This window comes from Armigeres subalbatus, chromosome 1 (genome assembly GCF_024139115.2).
Source record: "Armigeres subalbatus isolate Guangzhou_Male chromosome 1, GZ_Asu_2, whole genome shotgun sequence".
Classification (NCBI taxonomy): Eukaryota; Metazoa; Arthropoda; class Insecta; order Diptera; family Culicidae; genus Armigeres; species Armigeres subalbatus.
The window spans coordinates 272,984,083-273,005,806 of NC_085139.1; the positions used below are offsets into that span (position 1 = coordinate 272,984,083).

The following is a 21,724-nucleotide window of genomic DNA, read 5'->3' on the forward strand; positions in this document are numbered from 1 at the left end:
ACAGATTGCATTGCGACCATGACAGCCAGAGCCTCAACAGCACACGAATCGGTGGTGGTTGCCCCCATCAGCGAGGAGCAGAGCAAAGCCAAGTAGAAAGTCATTTTCAGCCCGAGCTCCCCGACCGACTAGAAAAGCCAATTAAGGCGCTGAAGGAAGGTTGTTCTTCTGGTTTCCCTCGTGGTCGTCGTCGATGATTATATCTTCTTCGTTTTCTTGGAGCGACGACACTTTCAAGGTTCCGCTTTTGAAAGGAGGCCAGTTTTTCTGGCTTTCCTCGATTGCACTCCCGGCTTGATGTGGTTGATTGTGGTATTTTTCATCAATCATCTCTGACGGATTTCAAAGCCACGGTGGGGTAGAGGAGTTGCTGATTAGATGTTTCAAATAGCATTTCAATGCAAAAACTTGCAACATTGTCAATAAGATCAGCAGGAAATGCACACGTTGAAACTTGGGTTAGCAATAATGCCATGAAAGCAGGAAGCTGAAGATATGTGACTTTCTTCGGAATAAGTGTTTTAAAGTTCCAAAAACTAAAACATTTTATGCTTTACTCAGTGTGGAGTTGTTTGCATTTCTCATAATTCAAATTGCGAAACTAGCCAACCGGACTGCATCTGAATTTGCAACATTTCGTCTAAATGAAACGAATAACAACGAGAAGACCATAAATGAAGATGGAGAAAACCCCTCGAAATCGATTCCATCATACATAACCGATTACAAATCAGTTGAACCAATCTTTTGGTTCGGCTGCCTTTTTCCGCATTTCACCTCGTTTAAATTTAGTTCAAACCATACCGGAGTGAGTCTTGTCTTGCCAATTAACTCTCACCTGAAAGCATGAAACGATCCATTGTTAATTTTTCACGGAAAATTAATCAAAATTATAGAACCGACCGACCTATGATCTTATCAGATTTCGCAACAGGCTGCGCAAACATCGCGCTTCGTCTTCAGCTAGTCTACACACCACACCGTCGTCGACGACGATCGTCGCCGTAAGCTTCTGCAAGGCATAACGAGCCGGAAAAGTTGCGCCCGTCAACGTTTGTTGCCGCCGCAAGACGAAAACATGACGAGGCTGAAAACCGAAAGAAAAAAAAAATATCTCCGAGCTAAATGATGTAATTTGCGTGTTTGGCACCCGTCGTCGTTGTCCGTGGGGAGCTCCAGCTCCAGATTTTTCTCCGTTTTTTCTCATCGGAGGTTTCCCCCGGTGAAGAACCTATCGCCACGGGTACCGTTGCTAGCGGCGGTGCGGCACAAAACTGGGGTTTGTAAAAAAAAACTGCTTTTGTACATTTGCAGTTAGGGATGCTGTTGGCCAGAATTACACTCTTCATGTTTGTTTCAGATTGTGACATGTTTCGCGATGTGTTTGGAAAAAGCAGCTTTGACGGGATAAATGGGTTGGAAAGTGGTCGAAGACGACTGTCGGCTCTTGTGAAATAGGCAGCTTTTGGCTTTCTTTGGTGCTCATTAAGAATTGGACTTAATTAGTCCCAGTAAGTGGTTATGTTGGGTTTAGTTACCGACATTGACTTATTTTCTTCATACTTAGGGACTGTACACTAATTACGAAAACATTTTTTTGGGGTTTTCAACCCCCTCCCCCATGTAAGATTTTTTCCCATACAAATAATTTTTTATTTATATGGAACGTAAGAAAATGGCAGACCCCCACACGATTGGCGACAGTACAACGAGAAAGAATCGTCCTATCGATTAGAATTTCGGGCAGTTTTTCAAAATGTTGTCAGAGAACTATAAGGAATTTTCACGGGAAAACTTTTTTCTATTGTCTTTATTAGCGAGACTTTCAGCCTATGCTGGCTCGTCTCGCACGAGAAAACTCTTCAAAACAAAATTTCCTCCCGAGATGTCACAAAGTACCGGTCTATATCACTTGTGTCTCCAAGATCTTGAAAAAGTTGATGAATTGGAGGCTGAGGGATAAATTTAAAGCCGATAGTAGGTTTGGCTTTAGACAACACACGTTCCACCTAAAATGCGGCATGCTCTTATATTTCACATACCTGAGAGATGTATTGCAGAATGCCTACAACGACTGCAACCACGTGGGTCTGGTTTCCTTGGATATTTCCACGGGACATTTCAACAACTTGGACCCCTTTCGCCATCAAACAGTTGAAAGGGTGGAGATTTTCCGGAAACCTCCTTGTCCGCAAAGATTGTGGAAGTTCTCGGAGGCTCCATTGACCGGAGCCTCTCGTTTTTTCCGCAGTTCCGCGAAGTCAAAGTAAGTTGTCAGGCCAGAGTTAACCTGGTTTGGACTATGTCTAAGCCTTAATGAACCAACCACAGGAGGCTCCGGTTAAAAATCAAGCAGGTTATCAGTGATAGCCGCCTACTCTACGGCATGGAGCTGGCGTGTATCGCCCACCGTAACCTTGTCGGAACTCTGTCACCGACTTTCCATTCATGCATTCCAGCCGCATCAACACCTGCTGAGTCTGCCTGTGCCGAGGCAGGCATCTTGTCTTTTCGTCGCCATAACTCCGAGGCTCTTAGGAAGGTCGGTGGCCGAGATCCTTGACTGAGTTTTCTACAACCACTAAGACAGGTTTACGATTTCGGACCGTGGAGTCGGATTTAGTGTCACCGGGATTTCACTGTCTCGGATAGGCTCCCGGTTACGTTCAGCATCTTCTCGGCTAAAGATGTCGCGGCATTCATCGTCGCCACCTCCTTTTCCAGAAAATTCATCCTTATCCAGATCGGCAAGTTCATGGACCTCAGGATCGAAAGCAGTGATCACCGAGCCAATCTAGCGGTTATATTAGTTGAAAACCCGCGGAGGTTCAATCAAACAATAAATTATTGAAACTTCCTCTATGACGGGTCAGGGTCATTTGGTGTAAAGGCCATTTGGCATGATTTGGAACTGTGGAAAAGAAACGCAATCTACCGAATGGCAATCCTAACTGGAAACCCTTATCTATTATTTTTGTTCTTGGCGATAAAAAACGACACATATTAGGACGAAATTGCTCATTTTACACCTATGTATGATTGATATGGGAACATGCTATTGATGATGAATCCAATGATCTACATGCTTCATATATTATTTCATCCGTTTGATGTTTCTTCCTCTGTGATTTTCATTTCTTACGTAGTGTAAGCTGTAATCTAAGTATGATATCTATCATATGCAGGGCCGGATTTAGACGGAAGGGGGCCCCGGGGCCGACAGCTTGTGGGGGCCCCAAAATTTACAAAAAAAAGGTTGGTTTTGGTACATACGATTTGTGGGGGCCCGAGGCCACGACCCTCCCGGTCCCCTCATAAATCCGGCCCTGAATCATATGTTCTAGCAGTGCTAGAACAAGCAAGGAACTAATACTCGTTTCTATACTAAGTAAAACCAAATATACTATATTAACAATATGATTCACTCTCATGAAATTTTGGCGACACCGCATGTGGCCAAAATATGAGGATCGTTAAACACACACACTTCAAAATGTCATCAGAAAAAAACTAGGGATGCCTGATGTTTTTTCGTGCACATAATCGATTAAAGTTAATCGAATGCCAACGGAAAATCAAATGTTCAGCAAAATTGTAGTAGACATGTTTTTGCTAATATGTATAATTAGGGAATCAATTTTTCTTGGATGCGCTTGCGAAACAAGCGACAAAAGAGAACCAACGACAAAACTTTGTTTTTGTCGGAGATAATAATGACAAAGATCCGATTTTTTTTGTCAGCAACAAAAAAGAAGACAATTTTATTGCTACCTTTTCATCCCGTTATTTTGCATTATCTCTACAGCAAATCTCGGTTTTAAGCTATCATAGTTTCTGCTTTTATGGAAATATTCGAGAATCTAACTATGATTACAAAATTATCATCGTATTCTCGAAAATATCAGAGCATGCAAGCAAATATACTATATTAACAATATGATTCACTCTCACGATATTTTGGCGACCCCGCATGTGGCGCCATCCGTGCCCAAAAGGATCGATACACGCTGAAACGAAACAACCCAAAATATGAGGATCGTTAAACACACACACTTTAAAATGTCATCACAAAAAAATAGGGACGCCTGTTGTTTTTTGTGCACATAATCTATTAAAGTCAATTGAATGCCAAAGGAAAATCAAATGTTTGGCAAAATTTTAGTAGACATGTTTTTGCTAATATGTATAATAAATTTGATTTTGCACGATTTTACACACGTGTGCACCTTATTGAAAATGATAGACATTGAAACACGTTGAAAATTTTCTTCATTCACATCTCGCTTAATACTCGCTCTGTGTTCTCACACTTCTTTACTGTTTGCCGGTTTTCATCCTACATTGGGCCAACTCTGAAGCTCATTTTATTTTTAATTTTTTTGTATAAATTTTAAAAATATTTATAGCCTATTCAGATTACGCCATTAATGACATAATAATTGGCGTTTCAGGGTAAATACGCTTTATGATGTCATTATTTACGTAATATTCCATACATTTTGCGCTGTCAAAAGATACCCGCTAAAAAGAGTCATAAAGAATTTATTACGAACAATTATTACGAGAGAGCTTTCGTTCTAATTGGGATGCAGGGAGAAATTCAACAAAACAAAACTGACAAGCGTCACGCTCTCTTTGCCAGAGAGAAAATTCTCTGTTTTCATTTCGTTTCGTAGTTGACAGTCATGCTCTTTCTGTCGCAGCAGGGTCGAATGCATGTTAGATGGAAATCTTCTGAGCGCTGAAGAATAACTCGGATTGTGATGGTTTTGTGGAAAGCATTTTATATGATGAAAAATAATGATGATAATTATTTATTCTCCATTTATTCAACATGAATTGTTTCAAAAACAGATGCTCTCTAGAATTAACATGAAGTATTTAACTTAAACCTGGATTTAATAGAACAAATCGAATAAATTTTCAAAGTTCAAGGGTCAATGCGGAAGACAATTTAAAACGTAGGAATGGTTATAAAACGAATATATTTGATGAATAAACATGATTTCATAAATTGTTTCAATTCTGCTCCTTGAATGGCTTAATATACTTTGGATTTCAACATTTTTCACGTGGGACAACTGTACATTTGAATGGGATGTATATATAAAGTAAAATAACCTTAAATAAAACATGGATTGGTAATGCATTAATTCATCCAAAATCCAGTTTAAATTATATCACATTCACACGATTCGATTTTGTTAGAAGCTGTATCATTGATTGTCGAGTAGATCGCAATGGTTCAGTTTCCATTTTTGAAAAAAAAATAAATTTCTGGGTTGCCATTAATACATGGAGATACTGGTGGAAATACATTTTAGTTCGATAATATTTCTTGAAAATTGGTCCAATCGTCCTTTTTTTATGTATTTGTGAGAATTCCCAAAAGTATTAAAATTTTCTATCAAATCTCCGTTCGATCATAGTACTGAATCAAAATACTTTTTAAACTTAAAAATAAATTGAGGAATAGTCTGATAGTCCCGAAGAACGGCGCACCCAACTAATGAATGTAGCTTCGCTCATTATCCTTAATGAGAGCTTCAAATATTCTTCGAAAATCCCTTTTCATATTTTTTTTATATTTTTTTTTCGTAGAAATTTTGTTTAGAAAAAAATGTTCAATTGTCGCCACACAAATGCTTGATTTCGCAAATTAAATTTTAAAACTCCCCTTGAATTCAACCCTGTATTAGCGTGCAAATGAGGAAACATGGAAACGTCAAGATATATTATCTTGCTGCAGTCTGAACACCTCGTAATAATTGGATACCCTCTCACTTAACAAAGTCATAAATAGCCCAATCTGAATAGGCTATTAGAGACATCAAATAATATGATTCTCTCGGAAATTTGACAATAGATGAGTCAAAGAATCGACTGAGACAAAAAAAAACAAGGTTATACTTTTGGAAAGTATCAATTTGAAAAAGCCACTTTTATACACACAGGAGTTCACGCATTTTTACTGTTTATATGTGTATGGACTTTGCGAGCATTTAGTTCCGATTACGAGCTTGTAGCATGTCTTTGTATTTCCCTGCTTATCAACAGATTTTTCAATTACTTATACTGAACAATCGACTTAAAATGCAGCACTCTACAACTATTATAAGGTCAGATTTTGGCTTTTGGATCTTTAGGTAGAAAACAAGTTGTGAATTTGAAATGCCGACGATTTTCGTGCTGGTGCATATCACTAATTGATGATTAGGAAGCCCCTAGGCCTGTGACAAATTATTCGCAAACAATCTTGCAAATCGGTCAAATCACTGCAGAGGATGTAGAGAAAAGCTCGACTAATTTTTATTAATTTTGCTTTCGGTGAAAGCATGGATACAAATTCTCACTCAAAAAGAATATTGATGCATTTAAATGAAAAGCACTAGAAATATTCGTTCTGGAATCAATATTCAAGAAAATTTATTAATTTTATTATTAAAATCTAACAAATTCTTCAAAACATATTTGGTAGGTAAAGTTGTGAATACTTTCCTGCTTAACTAACATCAAATACTTTTTTCAAGAAAAGTACGAACTGTTAAGGAAACCCCCGTGTAATGCTTTCGCTATGCAAATTGTTGGTGCAACTTTTAGTAAAAACCTTGCTTTCCGCACATATATGTTAGCACCTGGATGCTGGCAATTGTGGATAAAAAAATCTTGCGAAAAACTAACTAATGCCTTCAATTATTTTCCACCCGAAAGAAATTGAATCAATATTTTCTAACGCGCCGCAAGCATTTTCTTGTATGCGGAACAGCTTCTGTTGGAGCAGTCGGATCACAATTAATTTTTCTCTATATCATCGAAATACGTGTAAAATAAAAAAAATCGATCTTTTGATGATCGATTTATTCAGAAAAGTATGGACATCCCTGCACTGTCGTATGATAACTTTTCCACAGCATGACTGTCACTGTAAATTACCAGGAAGATTTGCTAGAATAAACAAGAAGAAAACATATTTAGAGTCCTCTTTGCTCGCTAGATGATGTTGTTATCACCGGCAAATGGTTCGCCATTTCGTTGTATGGAAAAGCTCGAAGTGAACCATATTGTTAATATAATATATTTGGTAAAACTGTATCCTAATAATTCTATCTTTGTTGTAGTTGTCGGATCCACGAAATGATAAAAACTCAAACCATATTATTCAACTCGCACTCTACTCCATACTAGCGCATACGATGCTGTCGCAGTCGACTCTCGATTCCAACTAACCTACTTGGCATGAATTGTTGCCAGTTTTCTTTATTTATCGTTCTACATTAATGTTGTTTCTAAAAGGGCCTAATTGTCCCCGACCCCTTCCCCCTCCTATTCTTTCAAGTCCCAAACTGCATCCGTGTGATACTCATTTAGATATGTCGGCCTCCTCTGCGTTCTTGTTGGTCGGGTATTGTTGCCAGTAGACTTGATGTCAATAGCCGCATATTGTCTGAAAGCGTTTATATTTTCCTCTGTTTACAGTTCCGCTGGACAACTTTTGGATGACGTGTTCCCTAGCAAACGTTTCAGGTGTGCAACATTTCGATGTACTACGCGATTCGATTTCAGCGACCGTAAGGTGGCATCTGAACCATCCCTGTAATTTCGTATTCCTCCGAGTCAAACGTGGCAGATAGTTTGCTTTCCTTAACCATTCGTTTACAAACAACCACGTCTCCCACTCTTAATTCAGATGGATTAGCTTAACGACGTGTATTCGCATGCTCCGCATCTTTGAGCTTTCTTTCCCAGTCTCGATCTCTATAATCGCTTCATGCTCTGTTCGTAGTGTATGTAGCATCGCTGAATGTTGGAAGTTTGTCTCGCATTGTCCATCCGAACATAAGCGTTGATGGCGCAACTCCTGTTGACGTATGAGGGGTTGAATTGTACATCAACAAAAACGTTCTTAAGTCCCAAATCCAATCCTGACTGTCAGTTTCTTGACTTATTTTGAGATGCTTAAATATAGTTTTATTTGCCCTTTCAACCTCGCCGTTTGCTTGCGGCCAATAAGGTGTCGTCTTCAACAACGAAATGCCGTATTCTGCACAAAATGACTTGAACTCATCACTGGTAAACTGTGGCCCATTGTCGGATCTGATGCTTTCGGGCTTTCATGTAAGACCTGAATAGTACGCTTGGCTGTTATTGTTCTCATGACAATTGCCTCTGTAAATCTACTATAATAGTCGACTATCACAAACAATGAATGACCGGAAGGTAGGGGCCCCATGAAATCGACAGCTATATCTGCCCAAGGCTTTTCCGGCATTTTTACACGTTTCAAGGGCTCCGGTGCTCCGAGGCAGGATACTAATATGCATTCCTTGCATCGCTTCCCGTAAGACTCGACCTGTTTGTCCATTTTCGGCCACCAAACCTTCTGTCGCAATCGTCGTTTCATCGCTGCCATTCCTGAGTGTGCCTCATGCGCCAAAGTAATAACACGATCTTGTAGCCGTATAGGAATGACTAGTCGATTACTCCTCAAGAGCACTCCGTCGACGGCGCATAACTCGTTCATATAAGGCTTGAACTCCTTCGGGATGAGATCTCGATTTCCATCTTGTAATGTCTCCAGAACTCTTTGAACGGTTTCGTCGTCTTTCGACTCCTTAGTGACTTGTTCAAGCGTTACTGCAATTGGAACTCCCTCTGAAACAATGTTTCTAATGTACCCTTCGGTCGTATCATTAAACGTGGCATTCTCTTGTGAGCACAATCTTGATAGCGCGTCGGCTATATTGTCGGTTCCTGGAATGTGCTCTACTTTGAATGTATATGCTTGAAGTCTGTGAACCCAACGCTCAATTCGGGCCCAAGGTTTTGAATAGGGCTGAATTGAAATTTCAAGGCTTTGCAGTCCGTCAATAACGTGAACTTTATGCCTAAAAGGTACAATCGAAATTTTTCTACTCCCAAGACTAGCGACAATGCTTCGCGTTCTGTTTGGAAGTATTTTTTTCTCTAATTCGGTCAGCGCTTTACTGGCATAGGCAATAACCCTGTGTCTTCCTTGGAAGTCTACTTGTGAAAGCACTGGTCCGAGTCCAGATGGACTAGCATCGGTAATTAGTCTAGTTTAGTCCTTCGGATTGAAAAATCCCAACTGATTAATTTGACTAATTTCATCTTTAATCTTCTGGAAAGCAGAGGATTGTTCAAAAGTCCACTCAAAGTTCCCTTTAGAGCAAAGTAGCTCCGTTAGCGGTTCTGTTAAAGAGGATAGATTTGGAACAAATCTTCCGATGTAGCAAACCAACCCAAGAAAGCTTCTTAGCTCGGATAAATTGTTTGGCTGCCGAAAATTTTGTATTGCTGCTATTCTACTTTCAGTTGGTTTTACACCTTCGTGGACCTAGGAATTCTAAGCAATCAACGTTGTATAAGCATTTCTCTTCATTGAGTAGGATGCTGTATTCTGAAAATCTCTCAAGCAGGGCAGCCAGTCGTCGGTTATGCTCTTCATTCGTGCTACCGTGAACAATTGCGTCGTCCAGATATACTATTACCCCATCTAGACCCGCAACAACAGACTCCATCACCTTCTGAAAGAGCTCTGGTGCACAACTTACTCCGAACATAAGCCGCTTATACCTAGATAAATAATACTGGTTAGGTGAATAGGTATATAAAGAACAAAGGATTTTTTTTTCTGATAGTCTATAACTGATATTCTTCCCTCCCCCTTCATACGGGAGCTTGGCAGAAGGAAGGTCGTGCGATATGTGCCATCACAAATATTGCCCTCCGCTCGCTTTCATATCGACTTCTATAAAAACATTCTTCATGCCTGCCGTATCCTAACGGAACTATCAATTCTATACTTTCGCCTCTAATGCTATCATGAACATGTACGTCCAAGTTTGGAAGATGATATTAGCATTTCCATATCATTGTAATTTAGAGTCTATAACTGTTTGTGTGTTTCTTTTATTTAGTCAATATGTATACCTGAAAAGTCCCTTCTTGGTAATACACGTGGTGATTGGTCTTGAGCGCTCCGATATTTCGACCTGCTGATAAGCGTCTTTGATGTCAATTTTTGAAAATCGCACGGCCCCGCACACAGATCCAAGCAGCTCGTCCACAAGGGGTAATGGGTGGGACATAAATAAAAGTACGCTTCTTCTGACAGCGAATGATGACTTTTCTTTGTTAATCCTTATCGTATAAGCAAAAATATACAAAAATCGGCAATCCTATTGGTATCCAAGTACAAGAAATTTATTTGATGCAGCGATATGTGCTGCTGCATTCTAGGCATAGAGTACCAGTATCAAGTAAAGATAATCTCAATAGATTAGTGGACTAACCTCGTCACTTATTCAATACGATTCGGTTTGGCTAAGGATTTTGGTATACATTGAGGATCATAAAATAATCCTATAACTGGGGGCTTAGGATCTTTAAAATAAAAGTTTTGTTAATCATGCTAGATTAAAAAGTGCTCTAAGATTCTTTACTACCGTTGGGCATCAAAATCCGTACACTTAAGCACCTTAAGTGATTGGCTCTAGCAATTAGGCAACGAATGCAAATGAAACGTTCATCGTTGATACAGGCGCACGAAGGCCTCTACCTTTGAAGTGTGGCGCATTTACACATTAGAAACTACGTAACATATGATAAGATAATTAATAAAATTAACACCTCCTGAACCGAAGTCCGTTCACCATGGACGGATTTCGAGTCGAAGGATCAAAATCCGTACAGCTATGTTTTAACTAGAAATTTAAATTAAAGCCGACTGATTGACTAAACTACCACGGTGAAAAAAGAAAAATGCGTACCTTGAGAAGAAATGCCTTTGATTTGTATTCCGCTTAGCTTACTTTATTAATCGTAATTCGCAATTAAAACACATTTACTTTTGATATATAAATGTTCTACCAGCCTCAAAAAGGCGTCAGGAGTTTTGATGCGTGGTGATTTGTTTTCGATTCATGTTGTTTTGATTTCAAATCCTACTTTCTATCTTAATGGCCTAACAGCTTACTGTCAAAAATATTAACCCGTTTCGGCCCGGGTTACGATTTCAAATTGTAAAATCCACCGTTCTCTTGTTTTTCGACCGATTTGCATGAAATTTGGAGGAAAGATGCATTAAACCCTATATTTTTATGTAGATGTATTGATTTTGTGATTGGGTCCTTGGGTACGGTTTCATCGTGGGGGCCCCTGGGTCAAATGGGGTCAAAAATAGGTCAACTTCCTTTAAATCGTAGATAACTAGTAGTAAATGCTCTCATTAATGATACAATCGTTTTTATTCATCATTTTGCAATAGTGGGAATGGAAAATGCACGTTTGGACCTCCAAAATCCGGTTACAGATGTTACGGGAACCTGGTTCCCCCAGGGAAGTGGTCACTTTTTAAGTTGTTTTGAAACCCAGCTTGCGACAGTGTTGGTAAAAACTCAAAATCTCAAAACTCATGGATGATTCAAATCAAGCGTGAGTTAAAACGCACCCAACTCAGCACCTAAAAACTCATGGATGAGTTGAATCATCCATTTGAATCATCGTAGGTTTTCTTTTGTTCACCTTCGTTAAAAACAGAGAATTGACGTTTGTCGCATAAAATATTAGACACTCTTTTATGTATAAGCAATAAATTGCCCCCAAAGTGATTTCTAATGCGTTTTTAAACCAAAATGATTTTGTGGCAAATGAGTGAAATGATGCGTTTTAGCATGAAAAATTCAAGCGTGATGCATTCCTTTCAAATCGCAGGCGATTTCGTTCGCACGGGAGCGCTCGTTGATTGAGATTTATGAGTGATTTTACCAACACTGGCTTGCGACACATCAAACTTCATGATTTTGCCACACAAATACAATAAAAGATATTTGCAGAGCATATGTGCACATTCGCCACTTCCAGAGGGTCCCTGGGAAACTGAAGCCCTCAGGGAAGTGGTCACTTTCTGATTGATTCCTAAACCCAGCTTGCGACACATCGAACTTCATGATTTAGCAACGCAAATACAATAGAAGACATTTGCAGAACATCTGACCACATTGGTCACTTCCGGAGGTTCCCTGGGAACCTGATGCCCCAAGGGAAGTAGTCACTTTTTGAGTTGTTCTGAAACCCAGCTTGCGAAACATCAAACTTCATGATTTTCCACACAAATACAATAAAAGACATTTGCAGAGCATATGTGCACATTCGCCACTTCCGGAGGGTCCTTGGGAACCTGAAGCCTTCAGGGAAGTGGTCATTTTTTGATTGATTTTGAAACCCAGCTTGCGACACATCTAACTTTTTGATTTTGCAACGCAAATACAATAGGAAACATTTGCAGAACATCTGACCACATTGGCCACTTTCGGATGTTCCCTGGGAACCTGGTGCCCTCAGGGAAGTGGTCACTTTTTGATTGATTCTGAAACCCAGTTTATTATGGAATCGAACTCGCCATCTCCGGATTGGCAATCTTACGCTCAAGGCTAACTGAAGACCCAACGAATACCATCCTCAATATCCAACTCCGTGGTGCTTATGAGGGTGTCGCAAAGTCACTGGCCAGGATCTTGCTACCATTATCTTACTACTTACGAAAAAAAATGAGCTTGGCTAGTAGCAGTAATCTTCATGTTTTTGTTATTTTTCTTGTTATTTTCAACCAGCCTTGCTCTTCTTGGTTAAATAGTAAATAATACAGTCAAACCTCCATGAGTCGATATCGAAGGGATCATTGTGTTTTCCATCGAATTGTGGAAAAGAAAATTCATACGAATCTGTTTCAAGGGACCATCACAGTAACCCAGAAACTAATTTTTGATATGGCATAATTTTGTTCCATGAGTCGATATCGAGTCATAGAAAATCGATTCATGGAGGTTTGACTGTACTTGAACTTCCCCTCATTTTTCCACCGGCGCCATAGAAAACGATACACGTATGATTCCATCAATGGCAGAAACCGAACATTGCCAATAAATATATTTGCTTTTGGATTCGTGTCGCTTCAGAATTTGCTTATTTTTTCTTTATTCCGGACATTTTTGAAGATAACGTCTTCTGGAAATCTGATGTCTTCCACTGAACGCCAGACGAGTGACTTCAGCAGCGATGCGGCTGATGAGTCGTGTCAGAATGGGATTAGTAAGCATTAATAGTAAAATGTGTATAACATAAAGCTTTGAAAACAGCTTTATGATTTTGTTCAGCGGCGCAGCCAAAATTTTTGATAATATAAAGTATTTAAATTCAAGTTATAATTTGTTTCGAAATTCCGCGGAGTTCCGTTAAAATTCGTTAAACGCTAATTTTTTTTTTGGCGAAATTTTTGTAATTTTACGGAACGAAATCAAGAAATCAAATTTCGCCATGCTCAAATTCCGCGGAATTTCGTTTCGAACCACCTCAAACGAAATTTTTCGAAATACCGCATATGCTTAATTAAGAGACACAATCTATGATGACAAATATCATCCATTTCGCATAGCCACGTAGTCCTACCTATTCCTACATCACATCTGCGAACAACCCGATTGGGCTGCACCTTTGAGTTTTGACGTTGGACTTACGTCTTTCTTTACTATACTGGGTGTCATTTAGATTTTTGGAAATCGAGAGCGTTACGCTGGAAGAGAAGATTTTGAACGTTACTAACGCCTTTCTCTTTCGATGGATTTTGAAGATTTATATATCAATCGACTCGGACACTCTCCAGCATTTTGCCTAATTAACTGAAACTTAATATTATTAACGATAAGCTATTGAAAATTTTAATTCTTGTCAAAGCCAGCAAAAATTTCATATGTAACCAATCCCGTGCATTCCTAACACGGACATCAGAATGCAGTATGTCACAGGCCCTCGGGTCCGTCGGAAGATTTTCTTTGTGTATAAAAGAAGCAGTGCCTGCCGCGTGCGAGTCATTACAATTTGTGACAGCAGCGCGTACTGACGTGCTTTTAGCTCGCGCATTTTTCGTTTCGTTCGTTCGTTCGCTGTGTTTACCTACACAGCGACAGCATGCAGTCACCAGCGGTAGAACTGGCGGTGGGTCTGCGAATATGAATGAAAGAAGTGGACGAATTTTTTTGTCATTCTGTGCTTGATGATGGTCGCGTGCAATGGTGTCGGTTGCGATGGATGCAATCGCCCATCGCATCGCTCGGAGTTCGGTGGTGGATGAAGAAGAATAAAATTAGAGAGATTTGGTTTCATTCTTTCTCATTCAGGTGATTGGTTTCATAATTCAAATGATCCCGGGATGAGTACGAGTCATGTCATATGACTGACCATATGTTAAGTTGTGCTTGGTACTAAACGACATGTACATTAAAACATGGTTATACTATAACAGTTCTGATTTCATATAAAAAAAATCAACTACACTGATGAAAATAAAAATTTGAATAACATAATCACTTTCATTTATTTGCAGAAGGTATTAGCAATTAAAGATGCACAATCAGCAATAGTGTTAATATCCATTTTAGATTAGAAAATTTTGCTGAATTACATGTAAATGTTTTAAAAAAAGTCCGCAAAAAATAATTTCCAGAAGAATATTTAAATAAACTTTATCTTATACTTTGTTTTTTATTTTCTGAGAAATTGTATCATTAAACTTGACGTAGACATGGAGTTTGCAATCAAAACATTATATAATTTTTCGTTGATGTATTAGCAGTATCTCCTCTATTATAGTAGGGTCACTGCTCCTTGACTTGTTTCTTATTGTTGTGAATTTTTTTTCAACAGTAAGCACGCATGGTAGCAAAAAGAAAAAACGAAATTGGTGCTTGCAGTTCCCCCAAAATAGCACATTTTGCCCAAGTCTGAAAATTTTATAAATAGAATTGTTTAACTTCAAATACTATCATCAATAAGAGATCTATAAATGCCCTATACTTGCTTGAGTAAATAAGGGCTTAATAGTTAGAAACAAAGCAATTCTTATTATGTATTTAATTATTAGTTTTATTTCCAGAAGTTTTGAATACACAAATTGCTAATAATTCTACACAGCATGGAAGTTGTCTTTCCAATATAAATACCTATAATCAAACTCTATAGATCCAAAAGCTAAAAGTTAAATGTAAATACTTTACGTTTATACAAGTCCTACGTCTACTCGCGGTTATGTTGAAAACATTACCCATTGCTCGTTTTTTAATAACAAGCACATAGGGGTGTGTCTCTTGCGGGCTTGGTAGTCATATGGCTACTGCTTCTGCCTCATACGCAGGAGGTCGTGGGTTCAATCCCAGGTCCGTTCCATTCTCCTACTTTGTATCTTTCTCTTTATTTCTCATGTTCTAGCAATCGCTAGAACTGGAAATGGACTTCCATACCGTTTCCATTACTTTTCCTATACCTTCAATTTGAGCATTCTAACAGTAATCTGGTAGAATTGGAAATGAACTTATAGAGCTCGTTTCCTACATTCAATTAGAAATTCCATCAGTTACCTTCTCCTATCTATCACATCGGCAGCTCGTTAACCAAGACGGACCTTTGCCTCTCCAACCTAACCCAGAAATTCCAACAAATTCCGCATGAACTCGTGGCAAGTGCAGAGGTATATTCGGCTTGCAGTGGGTGAGTGATTGCATCTGGGTGGTGCGGATAGAATCGATTTGGTTGTCAAACTGAAGCCAAAATTTGCTATTGTGCCGGAGCCAAACATTGAAGATTGTGGTTATGTTCGTTTCTGATCTAATATTGAGAAGTATTGTTATTATTAGGTAAAAAATAAAAATTAACTTTTTTTGAGTTTTGTATTCTTTGTAACAAATATTCTCACATTATATTTCGAGTGGAAAATTAGTAGGAATGCAACTAAAAAGCACTCGTTACGAAATTTCTTGAGATTCAGCAGCTGATTGTAGCATGAATGTATGTAAACAATCGTTAAGTCATGTAGAGTCTAGCGCATTTGTGCGCCTTCATTTAGCGTGGAAAGAGAAATTCGAAGAGCGGGAAATGTTTGACAGCCGAGTAACTGCAAAATAATTTTGTTTGTGTGAGTGATTTCAAAATATCCCTCTACTCGCTTGAGCGCAGAAAAGCGGTTCTATCCGCAGCACCCAGATTGCATCATCATTTCCTCCCCCTTCGCTACATTGACTTGCATTCTGACGTGGCAGGCGCCAGTATGACCTAACAAATGAGATCACCAGTACTTGTACATTGAAGACGTGTGCTAGTCCCAAGCAAACATCTGTTGGTTCCCTGTACAAGAACAGCTGATCTGGTCATAATGGAGTAGCAACTACGACCAGTCAATCAAGCTCAAGCTCAACAAGCACATAGGGGTGTGTCTCCAGTAGCCTTGCGAGCGAAGGCGTAGAATTACCAATCCGGAGATGGCGAGTTCGATTCTCGGTCTGGTCTAAGATGTTTTCGGGTTGGAAACATGCTCGACTCCCTGGGCATAGTGTATTCATTGTACTTGCCACACAAGATAGATACTCATTAGGGCGGTTCAAAAAATTAATTTTGCTCCACAATGCTCATCTGATTCTTCACCATGTGCTGAATGTCCTCTGAAAAGTTGAGCTTATTTAGAATACTAAGTTGAAAAGGGGGCCAAATTCCAGTTGGAATGTAGAGCCATTGAAGAAGACATAAATAGGGGTTCGTAACTTTTTTATTATATACCAATGAAGGGGTATAAATATTTTAAAGTACTAATGAAGGGGTATAAAACGTCTAGTAAAGGGGAGGCGTTTTGCACTTGTTAAAATAGGGGAAAAGACCTTTGGCAGGTTTTGTTATATTATTGGCAGAGGGGGGGGGGGTTGTCTACCGAATTTTATAAAATTTGGCCACAATATTCTTTGATCTGCAAAGAATGGTTAGGCCATATTTGAGCATAATCAGTCATAAAAAACCCCTGACAATAATAGAACAAAACCTGCCAAAGCCGTCAATCCCCCTATATTTATTCATGACTTTTCAAAAAAGCTTTGTTACGTGTTCCATGTAATATTTTCATATAACTACTCACAGGCAATACATTTGCGACTTTTTGGCCTACCAAATAACACAAAGATTGCATAAATTGCGCTGAAAAGTAATAAGTTATTAAAGTATTGCCTTAGAGGGGCCATATTATACCGCCTTACCCTAGTTCTTATGACCAAAGCTAGCCAACGTGATTCGGTTTTCCCAAACAGTGCGATGTTTATCAACGAAATTGTAACGAGATAATGTAGTTTCAAAAATTTGACGCCACATTACCCCAACTAAAGTACATTCCACTAATAGCGATTACCGCCGCTTCTTCTGGCACGCCTACCTTCAATCCGATATTGCCGGAATGGTATGGAAATGAAAAGTAAAAGTGAATAAAAATGTGTTGGATTGGGACCCACCACACAGCACGTACCTCCCGTGAGGATATTCAAAATGTGTGCATCAGTGAAATGGAAATGCGAGGCTTCCTTCACGTACACTGCACGCCGCCGGCCGTATCAGCCATTCAAGGCGAGTCAATGACGCTCGAATCGGCACTTTGCTCAATCGAGTGCATCGATTGGGGGTAAACGACTTTTTGTAAGGCAAAGCTATCGGTTTTGAAAAGTTTTTGGTAAAATGAATCGTTCTTTAGTGGGTGGAAAAGGGTGTAAACAATGGATTTAATGTAAGTTTTTATTGGGATAATATTTTCGCTGCATTTGCTACTAATCAATCGAGATGAATATTGTGGGCTCTTAAATGTTTTTCAACAGAAAAGTATCCATAAACATAAACGTATCCAATTCGTATTAATAATTATTGAAATTTTAAAGTTTCAAACCCAATTTTGTATATTTCTACATTGCCTTCATTTCTTCTCCCTACAAAATCCAATCAGTCTAATATCTATTGAAAGTGAAACGCCCCACATGATTGCCAACATTTGTGAGACGCACATAAAATACCAAATTTAATCAACCATCCAACGCTGTCTGCCGGTGCGGTTTTTTCCGCCCTCAAACAGCGCGCCCATCTTTGCAAAACAGCCGTCACTGTTCTATGCAAATGAAGGCACAGATATAGGACCAGTTGCTGCAAAAACTTAATGATGTGAACCGCGAAACCTTCTGCAGAGCGTCGCACCACACACCAAGAAGCGTGAAATGGAGCTGTTGGCGGCAGCGTTGGTTCATCAAACAGAGAAGACGATCCTGGAAATAATGATTCAAGAAGTGCGCATCGGAGCCGGGTGCGCTATGGAGCGTCACCGGCGAAACGACGCGACGCCGTCGGCAGTTAATCGTTGCGCATGGTGCAGATTTCTGAAATTCTCATCATAAATTAAGGGGAAATTGGTGCGCGAAAGCAAAACACCGAGCAGGTTTGGGAGGTTTGGAGCTGGAAGTGGCGCTGCTGAGTTGGAAAGTACAAGTGAGGCCGTTTGGTGGGTTGTGCACCGTCAGCTCCAGCGGTGATTAAGGTGGTTATGGCTTCGGCTAATTTTTAATCGGTTGCAATTTGGCGTCTTTATCTCGTTACGGTCGCAAGCCTAATATGTTGGGGAAACTTTATTCCTGGGTGAGTAGATTCGAGTTACTAAGACGCTGACGTGTGGTTTGATCAACGAGGAGGTCGTTGCACTAAATGAATTTCCATTAATGAACTGGCAAATGGAGAAATGTTTTGAAGGGTGCTGATAGCAATTTTCTTCTTACCTTTCTTTACATTAAGCCTTCTTTATGGTTATTTTTGGTTTATTTTTATTTATTATATTTTTTCATACACCCGTACCCAAACGCACGATTGTAATTTGATCATCGTCACAAATGACAATAACAGACTGCCATTGGGCCTTCAACGCACGTATCTAAAGTGCGTCCCGTTTGCAAAGAAGACCAAAATGTCAAAAAGCCGACCCAACACAAGGCAATCAATCACGCCGAAGCTCTATCACGTCACTAATCATCTCAATCGCTGCTTTCCATTTCGTTCGGGCGATGGCAGTAGATAGGCACCTACCGTGCGCGGCGCTGGACTACCTTCGAAGCGATAATGACGATGCGGACATTGACGAGCCGTTCGGTGGTGGCAGGCAGCACCGATGAACAGCTCAGCGGACCTACGCTACGGCCAGGTAAGACTGATAACCACCGGAATGGAATGCAGACAAAGTTGTGTTTCGGAGAAAGACAGAATTGTATGAATTATTTCTGCGATTGATTGTGATTGATTGGCGGTTATCTGAAGCATTTCCGAGTTGTAGAGTGGTGTGTTTGTTTAAATATAATGGCCGAGATAGCACGGCGTGAATTAAAGACCAAAATGATATTGAAACACATATCGTCAGGTACAGATGTACGAGCAGCAGGAATTTGTTGAATTCGAACTTATTATGAAATAACAAACGTTACACAGTCATTGTCAGCACAATTGTCTCGTGCACATAGAAATCTCAGGGACACACAATTCTCGCATAAACAATCAATCAAACAATCCGAGTCCAATCTAAATCAAAATCATTTCCAAATCATAACCCAACTAAATTTTATTCAAAAACCAATCTAATTTAAATCCAAATCAAAATCCAACTTGAATGCAATCCAAACCCAACCAAAATCCGATGCTAATCCATTATAAAAACAAACCAAATCCAATCCAAATCGAATGAAAATTCAATCCAAATCGAATGAAAATTCAATCCAAATCCAATCCAAATCCAATACAAATCCAATCCAAATCCAATCCAAATCCAATGCAAATCCAATGCAAATCCAATCCAAATCCAATCCAAATCCAATCCAAATCCAATCCAAATCCAATCCAAAACCAATCCGAATCCAAATCAAAATCCAATCCAAATCCAAATTCAATCCAAATCTAATCCAAAACCAATCCAAATCCAATACAAATCCAATTCAAATCCAATCCAAATCCAATGCAAATCCAATCCAAATCCAATGCAAATCCAATGCAAATCCAATCCAAATCCAATCCAAATCCAATCCAAATCCAATCCAAATCCAATCCAAATCCAATCCAAAACCAATCCAAATCCAAATCCAAATTCAATCCAAATCTAATCCAAAACCAATCCAAATTCAGTCAAATCAATCCAGTTCAATCCAGATCAATCCAAATCAATTAAAATCAATCTAAATTCGATCCAATCAATCCAAATCAGGTCAATCCAGTCAAATCCAGTCCAAATCAATCCAAATCCAGTCCAATCAGTCAATCCAATCAAATCGGTCCAAATCAATCAGTCAATCCAGTCAATCCAAATCCAGTCAAATCCAGTGGATCAGTCAAATTCGGTCCAGGTCAATCAAATCCAGTCAAGTCAATCAAGTCGATCCAGATCAAATCGATCCAGTCAATCAGTCAATCCAGATCCAGTCCAAATCAGTCAAGTCCAGTCAGATCCAGTCCAGATCCAGTCAAATCAATCCAGATCAGTCAATCCAGTCCAGATCCAGTCAAGTCGATCCAGTCCAGATCGATCCAGATCCAGTCCAGATCCAGTCAGTCGATCAGTCAAATCCAGTCCAGATCAGTCCAGTCAGGTCGATCAGTCAGATCAATCCAGGTCGATCCAGATCCAGTCCAGATCAGTCAGGTCAGTCGATCCAGTCCAGATCAGTCCAGATCCAGTCAGATCGATCGATCAAGTCGGTCAAGATCCAGTCAGGTCAGTCCAAATCCAATCCAGATCAGTCCAGTCAGATCCAGTCAAATCGATCAGGTCCAGTCAGGTCAGTCAAGATCCAGTCAGATCCAGTCCAGATCAATCCAGTCAATCCAGTCCAGATCCAGATCCAGTCCAGATCCAGTCGATCAGATCAATCCAAGTCAGTCCGATCCAGTCAAATCAGTCAGTCGATCCAGATCCAGTCAATCCAGATCAATCCAGATCCAGTCCAGATCCAGTCCAGGTCAATCCAAGATCGGTCAGATCCGGTCAGATCCAGTCAGATCAGGTCAAATCAGTCCAAATCAATCAGTCAGTCCAGATCAGTCCAAGTCAGTCCGATCCAGTCAGGTCAGTCCAGATCAGTCCAGGTCAGTCCAGATCAGTCAAGATCCAGTCCAGTCGGTCAGATCGGTCCAAGTCAGTCCAGATCCAGTCCAGATCCAGTCCAGATCCAGTCAAATCAGTCCAAATCAGTCAAATCGGTCAAGATCCAGTCCAGATCAATCAGTCCAGATCAGGTCAATCAGTCCAGATCCAGTCAAGATCAGTCCAGATCAATCCAGTCCAGATCCAGTCAGTCCAAATCAGTCGGTCAGTCAGATCCAGTCAAATCCAGTCAAATCAGTCAGATCCAGTCCAGGTCAATCCAGATCCAGTCAGGTCAGTCCGATCAGTCAGGTCAGTCCAGTCCAATCCAGTCAGTCCAGATCAGATCAGTCCAGATCCAGATCGATCCAGATCCAGTCAGATCAGTCAAATCCAGTCAGATCAATCCAGGTCAGTCCAGATCCAGTCGATCAGTCAAATCCAGTCAAATCCAGTCCAAATCCAGTCAAATCCAGTCCAAATCAATCCAAATCAGGTCAAATCAATCCAGTCAGTCGATCAGTCAAATCCAGTCAAATCAGTCGATCAGATCCAGTCAAATCAATCCAGATCAATCCAGATCAATCCAAATCAATCCAGATCAGTCCAGATCAGTCCAAATCCAATTGATCAATCCAAATCAATCCAAATCCAATCAAATCAATCCAAATCCAGTCAAATCAATCCAAATCAGTCCAGATCAGTCCAAATCAATCCAAATCCAGTCAAATCCAGTCAAATCAA

General features: G+C 39.8%; 1 protein-coding gene across 4 annotated transcripts in view; it reads right to left on the reverse strand.

Annotated features, from left to right (window-relative positions):
* LOC134207616 (uncharacterized) overlaps nucleotides 1-21,724 on the reverse strand; it is a 238,131-nt gene that overhangs the window by 109,172 nt on the left and 107,235 nt on the right. The window lies entirely within an intron of this gene.